This window comes from Phocoena phocoena, chromosome 5 (assembly GCF_963924675.1).
Source record: "Phocoena phocoena chromosome 5, mPhoPho1.1, whole genome shotgun sequence".
NCBI classification, from domain to species: Eukaryota; Metazoa; Chordata; class Mammalia; order Artiodactyla; family Phocoenidae; genus Phocoena; species Phocoena phocoena.
Window position 1 is genome coordinate 18,161,661 of NC_089223.1, and position 5,389 is coordinate 18,167,049.

Below are 5,389 nucleotides of genomic sequence, written 5' to 3' on the forward strand. Positions count from 1 at the left end.
TCTAACTATGACTATCTTTCTTTTATCTTTATTACATAAAATTGAATGTCATATCTATGTATAGTTGCTTATAATTCACATTTTATATATAGTTGCCTTACTTATCCTGAATTCCAAAAAAAGATCCTACATAAAACAATCAACAATTTCTAGATCCTTAAAAATAGTTTTTGAAGAGAGTGGTAAAAACATAATTTTTCAAGAAAATTAAAGTCAGATGCATAATCTGAAAGAAGGTATCAAACATGAGAACCCAGTATGTTCTAGTCAAAAATTAAATGTATATTTAACTCATATTTATGGAAGGAAGCAGTACTAATAATTCTGTGGTCAAGAAGTCTACCTCAACTTTACCTAAAAGAAAAATGCTAATTATTTTAAGGACGATGCCTCTCCTTGATCATATGGGTGAATATTTGTGAATTTTTTTGAGTGTATCTGGATTTAGTCTTCAGCCAAAACATACATCTGAAGTTTGAGACTGACTTTTCTACAGCTGATAGAATCAGCCTCATTTCCTTCTAGTCTGCTATTCAAATCAGTGGTTTGTCTATTATTTGTGTTAGGAGCATTAGTTTCTATAATTCAAAATTAAAGTCTAAATGGGCTTTTTATTACATTTAAAAATCAATTATAGCTAAAGTTGGCATTATGTTAATACCATTATTTTAAACAAAATAAAAGATGCTTCAGTCTCCCCTTAAAACGAGCTGACACTTTGTCAGCTTCCCAATTGTCTTTCATCTGTAACTTCTCCTTGATAACCAATCCATGAAGCGGGGGGACAGGACTTCTCCAGAACAGTGCAAAGCACCAGCCAATGTAAAGCTACCCTCTTTGCCTGGATGTACTATATTTATGCTTTGTTTTGCTTTGTTTTTCCCAATGTTTTTTCTGTTGCATTTCTAGACTATGTAGATGGAAATAAGAATAAAAAATATGGCGATAAGGTGAAATAGAGTTAACAATATAAAAATAACTTCTTTATTCATTTGATCTATTATGTAGAAGATAAATGATGAAAAGTTAAAAGCATAATAATTTTCATTTCTAATTCTTTGAAGGTAAACTATGATGATTATTTAGGACATTTGCTGTGAAAATGTTATCAGAGTCACTCATAATTTTCAAGGCTTTATTTTTCCAATTTTTTAAAAAGTTACATGATCTTACAAGTTTACTTCATGTATTTCTCATTTTATATATACCAAAGGTGGTTATTATTGAGAACCTAAGAGATTTGTCATGTATATAAGTACCAGGTAGGATGTAGGAAGGTAAAAATCCCCCAAACAATTATAATTTCAAAACAATAGGAAGATTCAACATTATCATTTTCCTCTGCCCAATAATCTTTTTCAATTTCTGTTGCTCCAGCATCCAAAATTTATTCAGTTTAAAACTAAGGATGGCAAAGCATGAGCACTTCTTTAAGTGATAATATTTTAGGCTGTTAACTGTGGTTTATAACATCATCTCTTTGGATGCCAGGACCAGGCTTTGTTAGAAAGTAGAGAAGACAGCAAACACACACTCTATACTTCTGAGAGAGGGCAAGCTGACCACAGAAACAGACCAGGAACAGTAGGTTCTGAGCAGAGGAAAATTCCACAGGCTTTATGCATTTACCAGAACTGGTTCCACTCATCCCAGCCCCAGAGCACTGAGGCACATCATTGTATATTCTCCGGGACTGCATTTTTTTAACACAAGATTTCCTAAATATTTTAGTTGCCATGTAATGTTTTCCTTTGTGCTATTTCACTCTGTCCTCAGACCGATTGATCTACTTTGTCTCTTTCTTGGGATTTTACCCGGGAATATTTTCAGAGAAAGAAAATTAACTTACCTGGTGTTTCTGTGGCTTTGATTGAACTCTGAATCTCAGCTTTAGAGGAAAGAAAAGAAAATTGCTAAAATTAAATGTTGAATATCAAATGTACTCTCACAATTATTTCAGGGGGTAAATAGATATAGATCTTAGCTCATTTCTGACTTACTTTCATCAAATCATAAAATCAAGAGGCTTCCTGATTAGAAGAAACTTCAGAGCAGGGGTCAGCCAACTTTTTCTTAAAGGGCCAAATAGTATTTTAAGCTTTGTGGGTCATAAGTCTCTAGTGACTATTCAACTTTGCCATCGTAGTGTGAATGCAGCTATACGTAATACCTAAAGAATATGTATGGCTGTATTCCCATTAAACTTTATTTACAAAAACAGGTGTGGGTCTGGATTGGCCTGTGAGCTGTATTTTGCTGAATCCTCTTTTGGAGCACCTAGTACAACCCCACATCTTGAATACGCCTAGATAACACAGACAACTACGAAACTTTGGTAGGTACTTCATGAGTGGCACTGCCATCTGTCATATTCCTACTAAGATATTGTGCATCTCCTGACCTGAGGAAGATTCAGAATGGTTCATACAGATTCCTCTGAAACTTAGGGAATTCCTCTAAAGTAAATATAGCTCAGAAGAGCTTCTACAAATAACATCACCTGAGAGAATTATAATCAAAGATCACTTCAACAACTTGGAGTGTTTGCACCATGAACCAAGATTTGCCAAATGAAAAAGTATAGAAAAAAATTGAAACAAATAGAAGCCCAATAATGATAGTTTAAAAATATTCACTTGCTTCCTGTGTATTTTCACTTGACTGTCTCACCAGCATCTCAAATTTAACATGCCTGAAACAGAACTCTTTTTTATTGAAGTATAGTTGATTTATAATGTTGTGTTAATATCAGGTGTACAGCACAGTGATAGTAATTCAGTTTATATATATATATATATAATATATATATTCTTTTTCAGATTTTTTCCCCTTATATGTTATTATAAAATATTGAGTATAATTCCCTGTGCTATATAGTAAGTCCCTGTTGGTTGTCTATTTTACATACAGTAATATGTATATGTTAATCCCAAACTCCTAATTTATCTTTGGTAGACACAAGTTTGTTCTCTATGTCTGTGGGTCTATTCCTGTGGGTCTATTCCTGTCAATAAGTTCATCTGTATCTTTTTGTTTTAGATTCCACATATAAGCAATAGTATAATATTAGACTTTCCCTGTCTCACTTACTTCACTTAGCATGATCATCTCTAGGTCCATCCATGTTGCTGCAAATGGCAGTATTTCATTCTTTTTTATGGCTGAGTAATATTCCATTGTATCTATATACCACATCTTCTTTACCCATTCATAACTCTTGACTAGCATCCTCAAACCCACCTCCGCCCTCACCATCTTAGATCAAAGCACGGTACAATTGTCTCCCAGGTGCACAAGCCTCATTTCCCTCCACTCTAGTCCACCACTCTACCTCATCTGCTCAACAGTACTTTTATCACTCCAGGGACATTGATTCTTTAAAAATATGCTTGTTGTTAGTTAGAATGTAACTCCAGGAGGACAAAGATTTCTTGTTTTACTCAGAGCTGTAATCGCAGAGCCTACTACCAGGTCTCTGGTAAAAATATAAGGAATGAACGAATAACAGTAGAAAGTAATAATAATAAACCTAATTCTACCTCTTTGAATTCAATTTTTAAGAGAAAATGAATGCCTTACTTAATATTCCTGCTTGGATAATCACAGCTACTATTTTTCAAGCAACTCTTATGATCAGTTCCATATATTAATTGCTGATGTCTACAAGAAAGACATTATTATTTCCATTTTGCAGATCTGCAAATATTAGTTGAAAGCAGTGAAACTGCTTTCTCAAAGGGAGGACCGTGATTATAATTCAGGTCTGTTGGTTCTAAGGTCCATTCTCTTTTACTCAAAGAGACAGCTTTTCCTTTCACTAAACTGTTCTGAGTGGAAAGCTTATGTAATTAATTCCTACTTTTGATAACTAGTTAAAATACTTTTGGACATGGCATAATGTTGTATTTGAAAGTTGCAGTTAAAATATTTATCAGCTGCCAGAGGATTAGAATACAAATGAAATCCAAACCTTTTGTTCCTCCTGCTTTTAATATCAGGTCATAACTTTCTTGCTGATAGACTTTACAGAGAATGAAAAATTTTTAAACTCATATCAGACAAAACCTTCTGACTAGCCTTTTTTGCATTTTTTTCATCCCTCAAAAATGCATAATGAGAGAATGGACTTGGGGACACAGGGAGGGGGAATGGTAAGCTGGGACCAAGTGAGGGAGTGGCACGGACATATATACAGTACCAGTTGTAAAATAGATAGCTAGTGGGAAGCAACCGCATAGCACAGGGAGATCAGCTCGGTGCTTTGTGACCACCTAGAGGGGTGGGATAGGGAGGCTGGGAGGGAGACGCAAGAGGGAGGGGATATGGGGATATATGTATACGTATAGCTGATTCACTTTTTATACAGCAGAAACTAACTCACCGTTGTAAAGCAATTATACTCCAATAAAGATGTTTTTAAAAATGCATAATGATTTTAGAGGGACATATCACGCAAAAGAAAAATAACTGTGCCTTAAAGATGTAGCTGAATATTAAAAAAATAACATATAACAATTCAAAATCCGGCCTTCCCTGGTGGCGCAGTGGTTAAGAATCTGCCTGCCAATGCAGGGGACACGGATTCAAACCCTGGTCCAGGGAGATCCCACATGCTGCAGAGTAACTAAGCCGGTGCACCACAACTACTGAGCCTGCGCTCTAGAGCCTGCGAGCCACAACTACTGAGCCTGTGTGCCACAACTACTGAAGCCCACACACCTAGAGCCGGTGCTCCGCAACAAGAGAAGCCCACTCCCAGCAACGAAGAGTAGCCCCTGCTCGCTGCAAACAGAGAAAAGCCCGCGCGCAGCAACAAAGACCCAAATGTGGCCAAAGAAAAAATAAATAAATTTATTTTAAAAAAATTCAAAATCCTTTTATTGAATCTTAAGAGGTCCAGACTTTTATATATGAATGAATATATTATTATTCTGAGGACAAAATTCTGTAAATCTTAAATATTTAATCAATACTGGAATACACATACCTTTTTATCCTAAAATCAAGGAAGTATTATTCTGAAGATAATAAAGTGTTTTCATATGGCATACTATTTTCAAATTTGGATTCAGTTCTGTGGATATAAAATCTTAATAGAGAGGAATCCTATGGAATATGGCTAAAGTATTATTCTTGTTTTTTTTTTATTTATAAATTTCATAATGCAAATGTGTTTTTAAGAAAAGGAAGTAGGTGAAGTCAAATAGCAAATAAGTGTGTAACCTAGTCTCAAACTTAGATGTTTAGTAAAAACCAAATCCTTAATCAGGGTGGCTGGCAACTTAAAATTTCTTGGTTGAGTTTGTCTCTAATATGAAACTGAAGTCTTATGAAATGCAAATGAACTTTGAAATGCTAAACTTTAATCCACAATTTAATACAAAGCTAA